We start from the raw sequence: 16,926 nt of genomic DNA, 5'->3' as shown, positions 1-16,926 counted from the left end.
TTCCTTTGCCTTGAGATCCAGATTTAAAATTAGCTGCATCTCAGCAGACCCATCAGCAGTGATCCCTGCCAGCCTCAGTGCTCGGCGTTAGAGGTTCAGTGTCATAAAAGAGCGCAGCAGTCCAGTTTAAACAGTGACCAGAAAAGTTTGTTCAGGGTGGGCTCCCTGGCTGTTAACAAGAGGAGCCTCCATTAGCTCCTACGTCGAGAAAACCAGTCAAACTTTATAAAAATACTTCCTAAAGTAAATATTAGTGAGTCACAGATACTAAATATTAATAATTCATACATTGGGAAGAGAAATATTAGCAGGATCTGTAAGGCAGGTCTTTTTTATGTGCAATATTACAGAATTGGGTATGTGTTCCTCTCTGGGTATTTTTTTGTCTTGTGTGTGCCAACCTTTCATGTCTGAGATGCAGGCTTGGAGCTGCTCCGAGGTCAGTGAAGCCAGTTGGCGTCTAAGTCCCAGGAGGGAACAGATTGCCTCGAAGGGACCCAGGCAGGGATGGTGTTGAGCAGTGCTCCCCATCCAGGGGCCGGTAGTGGGGCAGTCCTGGGGAATTGGAGGGTTTGACTCCATGCTTCATGATGTATGAGGGGGTTTATTTCATTGCCAGGCTGACCTCTGGGAAAAAAAATCAACCTAAATCCAACCATGTTTGTGCAAAATTTATGCAACCACCCAATCCCCTAAAGCACTTTTGTTGCATTGAGAAGCAAAACAGAGTGGGAGCCACTCCTCATTTTTCTAGCAAAGCAGTTTCGAGTGAGAAGTGGTTTTGCCGATCAAAATTATAAAAAATTAAAAATCAGTTTTAAAAAGTGAAATTGCAGTTATTTCAGTCATTTCTCTTCATGTTTGAAAACATGGCTTCTTAAAAATTTGTTGGCATGAAACATCAACAGAGAATTTTAATTAGATTCTTTTTTTTTTGTTGTTAGTTTCCCATGGTGTAAAAGTGACATTTACCTTCTCATGGTGGAGAATGAGGTGGTGTCTGGATGAAGAGTGGATCAATTTTATTTTTTTAATTGAAAAGGAGTGTTAACTGAAAAGAAAAACAGAGAGAACTATGAAGGAGAAAGACTTTTCTTGGAGGAATGGAACAAAAGGAGGAATGAAGAGCAAGGGGCTATGACAAAGAGACAAACTGGAGTCTTATTAATACCTGATTTTTGTCAAATCTGAGGGCAGTTCTGCCTTGGACATTTAACGAAAGCCAGTCCCAAAAAACAGAGGGGTGAGTGGAAGTCAGGATGTGAGGCTATCCCGATGCTTTGAACCACCACAAGCACATTTTCCTCTTCCTCCCCAAAAGAACAGTGTTTCATTTTGCCAGCAATGACTTGTTCTCATCATCAGCGCCTAATTTCACAATGCTGTGCCCTGGCTCTGCAGCCCATCCTGCCAAGGCTGGTCCAGCGCGGCGGCGGGAAGCCTGCTGCCACTTAGGTGGTCCCAAATTACTTCTTGCTTCTTGTTCTTCAGCTCCTTTAAGCTAAATCCCAGCTTTGCAAGGACTCTGTGAGAGCTTTTTGCTCTGAGCAGTTGATTCATTAACTGGCACACACATTAGCTTAAAGGTCTGCACCTCTCGGTGGTAGCTTTTTGGTCGCACATGGCAGTGCAGGTGGAAGTCCCTTTCTGGGAATGGGGAATAGATGCTCTTCTTCATATTTTGACCGTAGATTTGATCCAATGCAAAGAGAAAAGGCACACTGTGGCTCTAGGAAAAATACTTGTTACTGAGAGCTGTATTGGCATGAAGATGCCAGCAAGTACACATGGAGCCTGTTTTCTCTTTCCTCTTAGCCTGAGGGTCTTGGGGGGTGCAGGAGATAAGTCTGCATCTTGCAGACCTGCTCTGGATAGTTTCAACTGGAAGATGATGAAATGATGCTGAAATTATACAAAAATGCTGAGGTAACACTTCACACTTCTCCTGAAAGCATGTGGAAGAACACTACTATTAGCTCTTCCTTCTTCTAGGAAAACCATTGTCTGTGAGATAGAATCATAGAATCATAGAATACCAGATTCATAGATACCAGATAGAATACCAGAATCATAGATACCACATCATGATACTCCTACAGCTAAATGCAATGTAAAGGAAATTTCTCACTAGGGAAGGAGAACCACAAGCAGCTTAGCTTTTCGTGAGCTAACGTTTGGGCTTTCTGGAAATTAATGGGTGGCTTTCCAACGCACTGCGGGGGCAGATAGTATGGCCGTTGTTCCTACCTTTTCACATAGATGGCTTCCCAGTGGGCCTTCCTCAAAGAAAATGAAGTGGAACAGCTAACTCAGCTGGTTAAGTAGCACATGCAACCAGGAAAACAGCCAAGGATTACAAGCCTGAACAAAAGCCCCACTTCTGCTGTTGCACCAATGGCAGATATCATTAGTTTTGTGCTTGATCACTGACAAGTGGATGGTCCCTTGTAGCTTCTCCATCTGTACACCTGGTTTAAACACCGCTGTGTTGGGGCACACTGGTCTGCTTCCTTGCTGGCATGAGGCTAAGCTTTGTGTCTTGGTAAGCTGCACCCCATCCATTGGAGCATCTCAGTTTTGGTAGATGAGTAAAGGAATCATTTCCACTTCTGGGGCCATACAAAATAGAGGGAAATCCTATTCCTATCAAACCTTTTATCCACTAGCCCTCGGGACACAGTAATTTTGGCAGATGTGAATTTCCCATCAAAGCCCCATTTTGTGCTGAGCTCTCCTGTCTTTTCTTACTATCGCCTGCTGACTAGCCTAGTCTTCTGTGATCTCTACCTTCAATTAAAAGCAGAACAGAGATCCATGGGTCTTGCACACCCTGCTTTGCATTCCCTTTCCCTTCCCTGGTGGCAGAGAGGGTCAGGCAGGGCTGTGCTGAGAATGAAATAATTTGTAGGCAGTGCTCAGAGCATGCCATCACATTAACGGAGGGGGAAGCTTTTCCTGGGAGAGCAGGATGGCAAGAAACTGTTAGAAGAGGAAGCAAACAGGAATCACTAATTCATTTTTAATGGGTGTACTGAAAATTACTGCGGATTTCAACATCTGTTTTGACTGGGATGGAAACCCAGAATTGAAAAGGGTGCAAAGACACAGATCTCCTTTGTAAAAGAAAGGCCCACAAAGTGCTGTCAGGATCTCATTTATGGAACCATTAAGCCAGGGCCCGAGCTAGCCATTACACTCCTGCCCCAAGTTTGCCTGCTCAGTATTGGTACATGAACTCCAGTTCTGTGCAAATTAGAGGCTCTAAACCGGCCAGGGAGGAAAATGTAGATCTTCTGGAGTGGTGGCATCTTGGTGAGGGTGTCTTTACAGGGAAAATGATTTCCACAGGACAGAAGATGGCATCAAGCCACGCCTCTGGTTGTTGATGGCTCTGCTGTTACAGGTGGCATTAAGAAAAAGGTATGGGCAATCCCTGCTATGGGTATCCATAGGGCTGTGGGAGAGGGGCTGTAAGGCTCACCAGTGAATTCTCTAACTAAAGGGTCATGAGTGGTCCTCACAATTTGTTGGAGAATGTTGCATGGCAAAATGAGAGGCAATCAGATGCCACAGGAAGCCCACAGACTTGAACCACAATGACTAAGTCCTACTCTGCAAATTGCACTACTCTGATTCACGTATATACATGATGCACTCTTTGGTAACAGCCACTTACTAAATTGCTACTATCTTGAGGCTCATTTCCTCATTTTGTACTGAAGTCTGCTTTAGGCCCATTGTGAAAATAACTGCAGAGTGTTGGTGGGCTGATGTGGAGCAATGTCTGGGTATTTTTGTTGTCTGCTATTTGAATGGAGTGTCTTGCACACACGTTCCCCTCTGGGCATGATAGCACCTCTTCCTGAACATAATCACCCCTCGTTAAGCCCCATTAGTCTGCTGTCGGTGTGAGACAGCAGCTGATGAGATGGCATCATGCCTTGCTGCAACCCCATCCCACTCTGCAACGAACTTTTAGTGCCTTAACCTGTTTTACGGCAGGAGCTGGAGTTATGGGTAGGAAAAGTGATTACTATTCTGTGTCCAGAATCAAGGTGTCATGAGAGATGACCTGTGACGCACTGCAAAAGTGAGAAGGATGTTTCCAAGTAAGTCTTGATTTCAGGGAACACAGGATATGACTGTGATGGGTCCGACAGTTGGTTGTTAGATGTTCAACCACTCTTCTGCCTCACACCAGCTGCGACAGTTGTCCACAAACTTGTAATTGTAGAAGGTCTTAGAATTAATGCTCTAGGGGCATATGAATGGTTTACTTTGTATTGGGTAACTAATAACAAGATGGAAGGGAATAAAATTAACTTCTACAAAGAAAGACTATATTTTGATGAAATATATAGGAAAAAAGCATGAAAGTTCCAAAAGAATGTGACAGGTTTTGCTGGTTTTTACTTACAAAGAGCAGACATGGAGGTCTTTATGATGTGCAATAGGAAATGGGCCAGGAGGTAACATCAGCCACCGACTACTGTCAGCAGGAGTCCATATTGCTCTGGGTCAGTGAGATATGTATTCTGGACAGGAGGGCTGGGAAGAAGAAAGATTTCTTGTCTTCCTGCTAATGAAGCCAATTATTCCCTTTCAGAAGTAGGGAAGGCAGATGTGAAACAACTTTCCAATAACGTCAAAGATACTATTACATTGTTTGTAGCCCTATTTGGCTGATGCAAGGTTTCCAGTGTTTGTGCCTCATCAGAATAAAAGCAATTGTGGCTCACATACTTGTTCACCCAGAGGAACCAATCTTAACCATGAGCTTTTTGTGCCGAAGAAACTAGGGCCACGTCCTGAGACATAGAAAAGGCAGCCACTTTTTGAAGCTTACTAGATTTTCCTTCATCGTACTTTTACTATGTTGGATTCCTGTACACAGCCTGGTTCATGGCTTCAGAGAAGAGAATTGCCTGCTCAGAAAGCCAACTGCTAGCAATACACCCAAAACACGCTGCTGGACTGTCAAATTCCTTGTGGGGACGATTTTCAACTAAAACTTATCAATAGTCATCAAAGGATATAAACAACAAACAGTTCCATATCGCACATTTCACTCCATCAGTCCTGTACTCTCCTTTACCCCTCTCTTGTCCTCTTTGACGCAATGTCCACTGGTATCAATCTGAGATTTATTTTTGGAATGACGATAAGATTGTCTGATACGTCTCCAAAAAAACATATTAACTCAGGACATTCTTTTGATCACAGAGCAGATAAACATAACTCTGCGCTCTCAATTTATGCATTATTTGCCCTGTGAAAGCAACTGGGTTTTGTCAGTAAACAACAGATCATGCAGAAGCTCTTTGTATAGCATGAAGAAAGATGAGCAACGCATTTGGAGAGCTTTGGTCTAAGGCCTAGCCATTTTATGATCAAAACTTTTTTGGTGGGAAAGTTGAACTTCTTTTGTGGCATTTTAAGTAAGGAGTTGACTTTTCTCTGGAAAATTTTAGTTCTCTCATGGGAAGATGAGAGCATGCCCAATCTAAATACTAAAGAACATCACACATTGCTTGAAACATTTCTTCCATGCTCCGGGAAGCTGGCAGGCAGCTACCGTGAGTTGCTCTTTTGCTTACAGAAAACCCCTCCAACCTGCCCTGTAGGTATGTCACCCTGACTTCTGACGTTGCTTGATATGGATATGGATGGTAGGAGAGACAGGTCTTGCAATATGCTCTGAACATTACTGTGTTGGGGCACTTCTGATTTTGACAGAAGCATGTCTTTATAGACACAATTTCTTTCCCTTGTTATAAATCTTTTGATCAGTTTTGATGTCTTGGAGAATCTGTGTAACTGGGCACGGTATCAGGGAAATACAGTTTATAATCCTACTTCAGCTTTTAAGTTAAATGAATGAGAATCTTATAGGAATGTTTTGTCTCAGAAATTTCTTTTTCCTCAATGAAAAAAACCTGATATTCTGCTTTGGACTTTCAACATTTGAATACATGGCTCAGACTGTTCTTGCCCATAAATTATCCACAAGACTGAAACTGTAAATGATCTGTTCAGGGTTTGAATGGAACACTCAGTATTTCAAGGCACAGTAAACCCTCATTGTCAGTACCCGAGGTGGTGTAAATTGGCACAGTCCCACAGCAGCTGATGCACTTACTTCATATTTGGGCTGCAGGTGTTTACAGCCTAAAACCCCAAACACTGTTGCTGCTGGTAGTTGCTGCTACATAAAGTCATGCATGCTAAACCCAACCCCGTATTCAGGGCAGTTAGACTAACAGCAATCTCATCACTGCGCAAGGTTCAGAACATGACTTAGTGGGGCTTGCAAATCTTAGTCATGAATTATGCTATTGCTGATGGTGGTTTCCTGTTACGGTTGGAAAGGCTGCATAGATTCAGGCAGAGCTGCCCTCTCCCAGGGGACCACATGGGCCTGGAAACAGAAATAAGCTTCACATGGCATTTCTTCTAACTGACTGCATGCTCCTCTGAAGTATATGGTGTATCAAGAGACCAGCATCAGCAAATGCCTCACTCTTCACTTACTATAATGTTATTTCTAGGCCCTTGCTTGGTTTACAAAGAACAGAAATCTGATAAAATAATTGGATGAAGAACAGAATAAATTCAGCTGTTCTACAGATGTGAAATGATATAAAGCCATTTGGTTCTGTCTCTTTTTAAAATAAAGCAACTCTTCACTTCTTCAGCATGCAGTCTCTTATGCACTGTCACAGCCTCTCCACCCCAGCAGAGAGAACAAATATCCTTCCCATACTTTCACTGTTGGAAACCCATCTGCAAAAGATGTATTTTAGGTTTGTATATGAATATATTTCTCATAGTCTCAGGGTTCTTGTGGGTAAAATGGTATGAGTGTAGCAATTATGATGAACGTAACAGTTGTAAATAACATGGCAAACAATGTTGAATAAGAAGAATTTAATGGTGAACTTGGCTTTGTTGTTACTGATCTGTTTTCTCGAGCTGAATTTCAGTGAAATGATTGTCAAAGAAGTTCAAGGATTTCAGGCATGCATTTGTCCATTGGTTGAACTCAACTCTTCTCTTGGCCTTCATGTTTCTTCACTTTCCTGATGTACCCAACTGGAATTGCAGGTAGATGTCATGAGAGACTCTACTCAGCTTTCCTGATAGAAGATTAATACCTGTCTCATGTCTAATGATTTCTGTGCATATAAAGCTAAAACACATTGCTGCCATGCTTTTGTCCTTTACCCTTTTTATCTATTGCAAGGCTTCTTGGAAATACACTCTATTTTCTCTTCTGTTCTGCTCTCCACATGGTGATACACTGGAAGATATTAAACCACAAAACAGAACAGAGGATATGTTTTGTATTATTTTGTTTATAAGAACACTCTTGACTGGTAAATAGCTACACCCTTCATAAGTGTTTTCAATTTTCTCTTTGAAATGCGAAACAACTAATGTTTACAACAAGCAGCTCTTCTTTGTCAAGTATTTTGCTTGTTTTAGGAGACCCAAATAGTTTAAAAATCAAAACACTTCCAGAAAACATGTTTTGGGAACACTTCTTATCTTTTTTCAAGCCATGTAAAGTTCAAACTGCAACTATAAAGATATGACTCTTCATGATCCTGAATGTTTCATACTGAGTAGAATATCTTAAAGTATGGTAACCAGCATGTGATCTATGAAAAAAACACAGCGATCTTTTAAAGTTCCTTGCATCTTGCATGAGAAGCTTCACTTGGTTTTTCTTATTAAACCAAAAAAAAAATTGTCTTGTATAACAAATCAATAACTTGAGATGTGTAGGGAAGAATGTACCTTTAGACACGTCAGTGGCCTGGAATAGGATATTCTTGTGATGGATATTTCTTGGAAATGAAAGTCCAGACCATGGCATTTCAGTGTCCCTGCCATATTCCTTCCAGCAGTATGAAATGATCACAAAAATCTCTTCTATATCAGCACGTGTCTTTTCCCTGTGAGAATTTGTGGGTGCCTGTCTGATTCTTGTTCTCTTTTCCCAGGTGGGACTCAGAGGTGGGATTCTCCTCGACTTCAACATGAGAGAACTTGAAAAAACTCCTAAAGTGAGGTGGCTCAGACCCAACTTATTCTAGCTTAACCTTACATCCTCATGAAAGGCTATTCAGTCTTACTGTGGCTGGGATGGTTTCCTTTAAATGTATTGTAGTCCACTGTGTTGTTCTTCACTTCCAGAGAGAGTTGTTTCAACTAGGTTTAAGGTCACTTTGAGAGTGATCGGGCTTGGAATAGCAGATTTCTGGGCCCAGGACTTGCTGCTGGTCTTGAGTGGTTGGCTGATTACACAAAATGGTTTCTAGATTAAGTCTAAGTAAAACCTTAAATTAAGGTGGTGGTAAATAAGATTCTAAGGGTTAAAACTCTTTATGACAAAAAAGCCTCTTAGGAAGTAGTCATATTAAGAGTATTGATTTCATTACAGAATGAGAAACAGGACTGGGAAGACAGGAACCTGACCTCGACAATAAAATGTGCATGCTTGCTTTTTTTTTTCTCCTTGGAAACTGGTGTGCAAAGGTACAATTAAGCAACATGCCCAATGTTTCAGCAGCCAATGCAAGCAATTTGTGCTTTTCCTGACACTGGGTGTCTGCACAGAATTTTGCTTTGCTTTAAACTTTTGGTCCAGATCCTCTTGCTAACATGCAGTACAAAGAGGTTGCAACATGAGGGCTGAGTTAGAAAGTAAAGGCTTTATCCCAAAAGTGGATATTTCCAGTATCACTAAAGTGCCGAGGAGTGTTTGCATTATTGTTATTCTTTCTTCTTATCTTTCTGCAGGAGGAAGTCAGTCCCAGGAGCAGGGCTCATACGCTTGGAGCCTACTGCTGAAGTATCAATGAGGTGCCCTCTGGTTTGCTTATGAGAATACAAGATACAGCCGAGACGGCAGTGAACCAAAGAGGTAGACACAGAGAGGATGCATCAGTGTGGACTACAGCTCTGAGCCTGGTGAGAGGTCCCAAGAGCAGTACTGAAGGCAAAGGCAGCCTAAACCTCACTTAGATTTGCTCGTCCTGCCCCTCTTCAGTGGGTTGCAAGTGCAGAGGCAGCTAATACAGTGGATGGTCGTAAGAGAAATTATCAGACAGAATTCACTGGTGTATGACCTGTTATCTTTATTCTAGCAGCTACCCCATGTAATTATAGCAAGATTTGTATAGGGCTGCCATCAGCCCTGTAGCAGGAGAGGGAGACCATGTCTTCCTCTGCTGCTTAGCCCTTGTGTGAGTAACCCAGCTTCTCTTCCAGGCTGCATAACTGACAGAAAAGCATAGCCCAAAGAAAGTATCTTTGAGGGCAGTGTCTGCAGATGGAGCACTGTGGTGGGATAGATGAGTCTGTTCTTGTTTGCACTTCAACAGTTGGCTTTGCAGCCTCTGAGCCATTGCAGCCCATGAGCATCAAAAGGTTCCTGTTTGGATATGGGCAGACCAGACTTCCCTGCAGGAAAAAGCAGGACCACATTATTCAAAGTAGTTGTGTGTAATTGAATAAAGCAGCTTGGTGCCTTGCAGGAGAGGTATGGCCACCATTTCATGTCTTGTAATTTCACATAAAAGTTGTAGAAGACTTTGTTTATGAGAAGGCCTCCCAGAATAAATACTCATCCAATATAAATGTGCAGTACGACTTGGAAGTCTGGTGAGGAATAATTATATTGCATTAAATGTGTCATTACATATAAGCCCACTGATGCTTTAATCACAAAGAGGGTTGGAGATGCTGTATGTATAAACTGCAAGAGACTCCTTCTGTGAAAAGGAGCCAGAAGGAGGTGTAAGGAAAGTGGAGTATTCCTGTGTGGCTGTATCTCAAGCACTGTATTCATATAGACTTTCCCACTTGTTTCCTTCTCCAACCAGATCACCTGGTATAATGAAGCTGTGATGCTTCCCCACTAACCTGACTTTATTTACCTCCTTGGAGGTTTTTAAAGGCTCTTGAGTCCCTCTATCTGTCATGTTTCATGTGTGGCAGGTAGTCATCAGTCCAAAAAAACTAACAAAGTGAAGACGTGTCTGTCAGGGTTGATGGTTGCATATAGGGAATCACTTGGTGGCAATGACTGTATTTCTGGTAGTGATTTCAGGGACTGTAAAGACAGAAGGAGAAGTTGCACACACATGTAATGGAGTTCTGTGCAAGACCTTGTCTTTCAGCAGCACTTTGTGCTCCTTCAAGCAGCAACCTTTCAGTGGTAGCTAAGCTGTCATACATAAGGCAGGACAAAGGAAAACCCATCTTCTAAGGCTACTTTAGTTGTTTCTCCAAAAGCCTTGAGATTCAGAATGGAACATGGCTTTCTGCTAGCTGGAGGTGTAAGAGTAATAGTGATAACACAAAATATTTCATGTGTTCTTTGTGCAGAAGAGGTAAAAAACTCTTATAATCTGAGAAGCCATTTGGCCAAGTTTGGATGTTCTGTTTTAAAGTGCGGTTGTGATTGCAGCAGTTTATTTGGTGGGGCTGCAAGAGAAGATCTGCTGGGTCAGCAAATATTTCCATCAACTTCAGTCAACTTCTTCAGTGAAATATTGAAGCACTACATGGAAGCCCAATGTAATACAAAGTTGAAGAGATTTAGGCAGAATTTAAACATATTCTTTTCATTTTTTTTTTCCTTTTCGTTTTCACATATCACTGGTAAACACTGACAATTATTCCACTGGCCTCAGTAGAAATGTCATAGTCTGAACACAGCATTTTTCAGGTCCAAATCTGCTTATATTTGTGAAAGTTTTCTGCCAATTTGCAAAGTTTATTTTCTCAAATGGGAAAGAAACATCCAGAAATATCATGACTTCTACAGAAAACAAGTTGGAGTAGGCCAAATAAAACGATGGTCTCCATTTGGCAAGTAGAAGAGGTGATGTAATTAGCTGATTTTTACTAAGAAATGGGTTGAAAGGTATGAATCTTATATAGAGCCTTTTTCTGTCCAGAAATATGATGGTGTACAGAGCAGAAAAGATAAACATCTAAATGCTTTAATGAAAATTACCTATGTCTATAGTCAGATAACGCTCAGTTATAAGACTTGAGATATAAAAAAATAGACTAAAATAGATCTTCTTAATTTATTTTCTTTCTCTGATCTACAACTTCAAAGTTTCCTTCAAATCTCTCCCTTTTGCTGATTTTTGTCTCTGTCAGAAAGCTGTCCTGGTCTTTCGCAAACTAGAGCAAAAGGGATGCTTTCAAAGATCACAAACAGATAATCTTGTCTTTGTTCTTTGCTTGAAAATATTAGCAAACACAAGCTGTTTGCATGATGTCTCTGCTACTGTGAAACTGTACAGAGCAATCATTATATACTTGAAGATATAGATATATCTTCTGATATATAATCGGAACAAGAGCTGAATGTACATCTGAGGACAAGGAAAAGTAAAAAAAAAACCTGCTGAGGCTTTGAGAAAACCCTGTGTCTCTGTGAATACCTCTTGAGTTTGTTTTCTGGGTTTGGGGGTGTGTGGGTTTTTTTGTTTTGTTTTCCCATTTTTATCATCTAAACAGGTACTGAAATATGGAGAAGAAATGAAAAAGGTAGTAGTGCTTAGCTCAAATGGACAAGAATGGAACTTGCGCTTGTGCTTGACAACAGCACTGAAGTCTAGACAACACCATGACAATTTCCACTAGTTTCCGTGGATTACGTGTTTCCATGTGTTCACTGGTAAAATAAGGGATCTAAAATCTGGCACCCATTACCCATTCAAGCCTTGGTAGACACAAAGGTTTGGACAACTGCTTGAACTTCAGGGGATTCACTGAAGGACCAAACCTTTTAAAACAATACCCATTAACAGTGAGGGCATTGTTTGATGACTTTTTCTCCTCTCTGAAGTAAACTCAATAGTGGAAGCATTTATTACCATAGATTGTAGGACAGTGTTGTAACTGGGCTTGCTGCAGCTTTGTGGCCTGGATGAGGTTCCATGAAATCATATGTACCTTCTAACACCTAATGAGAGCTAAGGAGTTGATGCTGAGTATCTGGGCTGCCTCTGCATCCCTGGAGAAAGACAGAAATCCCTGGAGACTTAAAGAGGAATGACCAGAGAAGGAGCACAGTCCATTACCTTAGATAGCATCTCCCATTTTACAAGCTACTTGAAAAGGTCATCTCCTAACTGAGGGAAAGAAAGTCTGTGCTACTGGAGGAACAAGAAGGCTAAGCCAGTTTAAATTGATGTTAAGAGCAGCCACCTGTAAGGTTATGTTATTGGACTTGGAGGTATGAGATACAGGGATACAGGGTTTGTAGGGATGTCACAAGACCCTCCAGGTCCTGTCATCCTATATGAAAAGTGGGATTTTATGTGTCTAGGTGTCATCATTGCTGTTCTCTCTCAGTTACCAAGTCCAATAGCTGTCCTGCCTTTATTATAGATGTATGCGTTTAAGTGTGTGTCTTTACGAAAATTTTTCAGAGCTGTGGTTGACAAATCATCGTGTGTGGCTGACCCAGTAAAGCTAACATCTGTCCAGAGCTGTTTTCATGGATGTGAATACATCTGTTCTTGCTGCTACCTCTATTTTTGAAGGTGTATCAACAAATGCATTCTGGTTTTGACCTCACAGAAGGCCAATGGTGTAGCAGTCATCTCTCTCATTAATCAATCTTACGTCATTTTTGCTAGATTTAGTAACAGTTCTGTTTTGTTTTCTGTCTTTCGTTGGTGAGTTGCTGAAGCAATGTTTGCAAAATATTTGGGTTATAAGTGGCAAAGCATGAAATGTCAGTCAGGGTGAAGCCCAAGCTGGCAAGGGTTTGCTGCTTCCGTAATGTTTGGAGTAACAGTCCCTTGCATGATATCTTCAAATGAAAACCAGAGTTGCCTGAGGTCACATCACCAGAGGTGACTCTCAGCATTACCTTATGCTAGGAGGTGGTTTATTCCTTTAATTTATTTATTTATTTGAGGTTCCCCTTGTGACCATTTCTGATGGCATTGCATCGAAGTCTTCTCACAGTAGAGGTGTTTTGCAGCACTGGATGCCAGTGCTGGCTCTGGAAGCAGTGGTGAGGCTGGGTGTATGGCTGCAGAGCTGTGCTGACAGGGAATAGGAAACTTTGTCAGCTTAAAAGTGTTGTTCACACTTGGCAGCTGGACAAAGCAAACAGACACAAATCATCATTCTCTCAAACACTATAGCTGGTCCATCTATCAGCGGCTGTTAGAAATGACAATAAGCCCGTTGTCTGCAATGTTTCTCCTGCCTTAAGCCTGGAGAACTGATATAATTTATTTCCCTTATCATTTCTTGACCAAACCATACTCTGCAGTAAGATCTTATCATTTCCTCATATAGTAATAACCAAATCTTTTCAATTATTTTACATTCCTTTATCAGTACAACTGACATCCTGTTTGCTTTCTGTGCTGCAGCTGCACATGGAGTTGAAAGCTTTGTGAATATTTTCTACAATCTCCTAAATCTCTGGTACAATTTGCTAGCTGCAGACCCTGTCAGCTTTAACAGCACCTCCCATCTGGATCAGAGGATAGATTGCTTCAGGAGATATTGCCCAATGTGGTTATATGTCATATAGTCAAACCTTGATTATTTGCATCCTATTTAGGAGAGTTTTTCCTGTGCTGAGAGCTTGGTATGTCCCCTGAGGTTTGCCTGGTGCTGCAGGAGCGCAGGTGTTGGAAGAATTTTGCCTCTGCAAAGCACAGACACAGCAGGAGACAAATCCCAGCATTTTAGGATGAGATTCACACCTTGTGAATCTCATTGGAGGTTGTTGAGGTCACTGGTGGGGTTTTGGGGGAGTTTCAGCTCTGGCCTCAGTGATATGTTTTGTGTCCGTTTAGTGAGCAAAGATGTAAATGCCACCCTAATGTCATTGTTCTCCTCAAGTACGTTAGCATGGTGTGTGCAGGATAGTGCATGAAGGAAAAGGCAGTCCCCTCCGCTGTCTGGGACAGTGATTGGGCTCTTCCACCCGGCATTGCTGCTGACACTCTTCCCACTGTGTGCAGCAGGGCTGTCACACTGACTTTCAGCATTTATTGCAGAAAATGTGGCTTCTAATTGCTATACTTTTTTTAAAGTAAATATCTCTTTATGGACTGGATCGCACAATCACAGCTAAATCACAAACCCTGAAGTTTCTTCATATATTAACAAGACACACAAACACAAGTTTCTGCTTTTGATATTCCAGCTCCAAGCTTCAGGGTAGAGAGTGCTGTCTCTTCTCACTTCTGATCCACTTTTCATTTTCTTAAAAATGAATGTCTAAAAGTCCTAAGGAGAATCAGAACCTTACTTTACTAAAAATCTGACCCTGAAGAATCGCTCGTGCTTTGTGCTGACGCATTCGAACCATGCGTTCTGCATAACACAAACCAGCCTTGCATGCTGATGACAGAAAACTGAACATGGAACTCACTGTTCCTTCAGGAGAAAAGTCTGATAGCTTTGATGGGCTCATTACAAAAATTACAGTGAAAACAGCGTCCTCGTGGCAAAATGGACCACATTCTTCTTGAGGTCAGAGTGTCTTTGTATCTGTGCCAAAGTGAAGTTTTTGCATCATTATGTACAGAGAGGATGACTAAGCTAGCATGCTGTTAATATAGATATTTATTGTTGCCTTCAGGATGTTTGATGGAAAGGAGGGAAAAAATTATAACAAAACAACAATTACATACAGTGGTTAAGCCCAAAGACATGTTCAGAGTAGTTTTTTGCGCATAAAACCAATTGCTTCTTGTGCTCCTTGCAACAGTCTCGGAGAGCTGCTAGTTGCTATTACCTTGATAACAATCTTTATGTGCTGAGCTGTGAACACACATTTCCCATCTCCTGTTGCTACTTTTCTAGTTTAGACAAATTAAATTCTTGTTCATACACTGTGTTTTCTGAAGTATTTTTACCCCAAGTTTTTCTCCTCTCTCTTCTTTCGATTTTATTCTCATCACCTTTTCCATCCTGAAATAAAGTTGATGGTTGAATTTGAGAGCAGGGTTACTGCAAGCCCACACAAGGTTGGCTTTATCTCAAGCAACTTTGTCCAATTCAGCCTGGAGCTCCATCTTGCTCCTGGGTTCTTCACACCCAAGTGACCTCTGCCAGCAGTTCCCCATTCAGACTTAGTTTCTCCTTTGTAAGTACAATCGTTCTCTCTTCTTTGTGCAACTTGATGATTTTCATTTCAGTTTATTTCACCAGTTTTCCAAGAATATTTGGAATTTAGTGTCTTGCAAAATTTTCTACTGTGATACAATCTCAGCCTTTGCAAGTTCACTTTCTGTTTCTTTATCCAGACCCTGAGTACAAATAACTACCTAGAACAGATTCATGGGTCTACCCCAAAGACCTGACTCTAAACCCATAAAATTGAGCAGAATGTTTTAATTAGTTTCACACTCATGTCAAAGAGCTTTTGTCTCCGCCATATTTACCCATATTTTACAATGTCATGCAAAGTCACAGTAATCTTTCCAGGGAAATAAATCTCCAAAACTATCTTTCTGTTCCACACTTGCTAGTGTCCTGCTATAAATATTATTTACCTCTTAGCTAAGGAATGCCATGTTTTTTCACCTGTCTTTATTACAAGAGTCATCTCAACCCAGATCTTTTCTTTGCAATGTTGATTCTTTACTTCTTAATGCCTCCCTTTTTTGAGCAATAGTACTATTTTTACTTTATTCAACACAGTACTGTCATCTACTCTGTACTTCACATAGCAAATGAATCCTTTCGCTTTTGTTAGGGGAAAGAGAGATGAAAAGCTTCAGGAAAACAGGAAGCAATGACAAGATGTGGGTTTATTGGATTATTAGCCCTGGGGCATGAAGCTTACATGATATGGTATTTTTCAAGTAGTAGCATCCAAAGGTCACTGAAAGTGTCAGGCTTGAAGTACATGTTAGACTGATTTCTTGAAGTTCAAGCACTGGATCACACGGTTTATTGAAAGCCATGTATTAGGTTATCAACATGAATTATGTTGGTCTGAATTATAGGCATTTGGTGGAGAATTTGCTCTTGCTATGCAAAATTTATTGTGCAATTTTCTTTGGTAATTCAGAACCCTAGTGTCAGTCTGTGAACTTTGATGCAGAGATATGTTTCTGAGCTGGACTGTAAAGGCTTCAGTTTATATTTTCTGGGGTAGAAATATCTACCTGAGCAAGAACTGTTAAAATGTGAACTGTGTTTGAGGTATTGTGCAACTTATACAGCATGAGAGCTAACACAAAAGAGCGCTTCAGCCACTTCGGTTCCGAGTCAGACTTTGAATGAAGGGAATTAATTTTCTGGTCCACAGATGTAGCAATTAGATGAGTTAATCTCTTTATTCTGCTTTACATGGGCTTGTATTGCCTCCTTTCTGGGAATACACTCCCAGAAATACCTGACATATATGAATTCTACTCAATTTGGGCTAGGAATTTCTTGAATAAACCACAAAACCAAAGGACTCTCAATTTCTATTTCCATTTCCTAATTATATTTTATTGTATAAATGCGATTAAACTTGATAACACTGGAACACAATGTACTAAACATTCAGGGAAAAAAAAAACCAAGATTGGAAAGAAAACAAGCTTCAACCTTTAGTAGAATTTGGACTTTTTTTCTCTTTTAAATAAAACCACATGTATTTATATTTGAAAAGTTTGTCCAGGCCAAATGTTGACAAACTGTACTATTTCCTAATCTGTAACCTGGATGGTCACCCCTTTGTGTAGCCAGGCATGTCCTTAGGTTTCCTATACAAAATATGGTGTAAGAAGCCAGAGAAGGAAAATACTTGCCAAAAATTTTTAAGAAAAAGAAAGAAAAATGAAAGGATGTATGCTACCAGGATTGGAGCCTTAGGAAAAAAAAATTAGTCCTTCATCCCTGTTGCAATCAGTTAGGCATAGCTGA

This window comes from Strigops habroptila, chromosome Z (assembly GCF_004027225.2).
Source record: "Strigops habroptila isolate Jane chromosome Z, bStrHab1.2.pri, whole genome shotgun sequence".
Lineage (NCBI taxonomy): Eukaryota > Metazoa > Chordata > Aves > Psittaciformes > Psittacidae > Strigops > Strigops habroptila.
Note: the sequence above shows the minus strand (reverse complement) of the source record.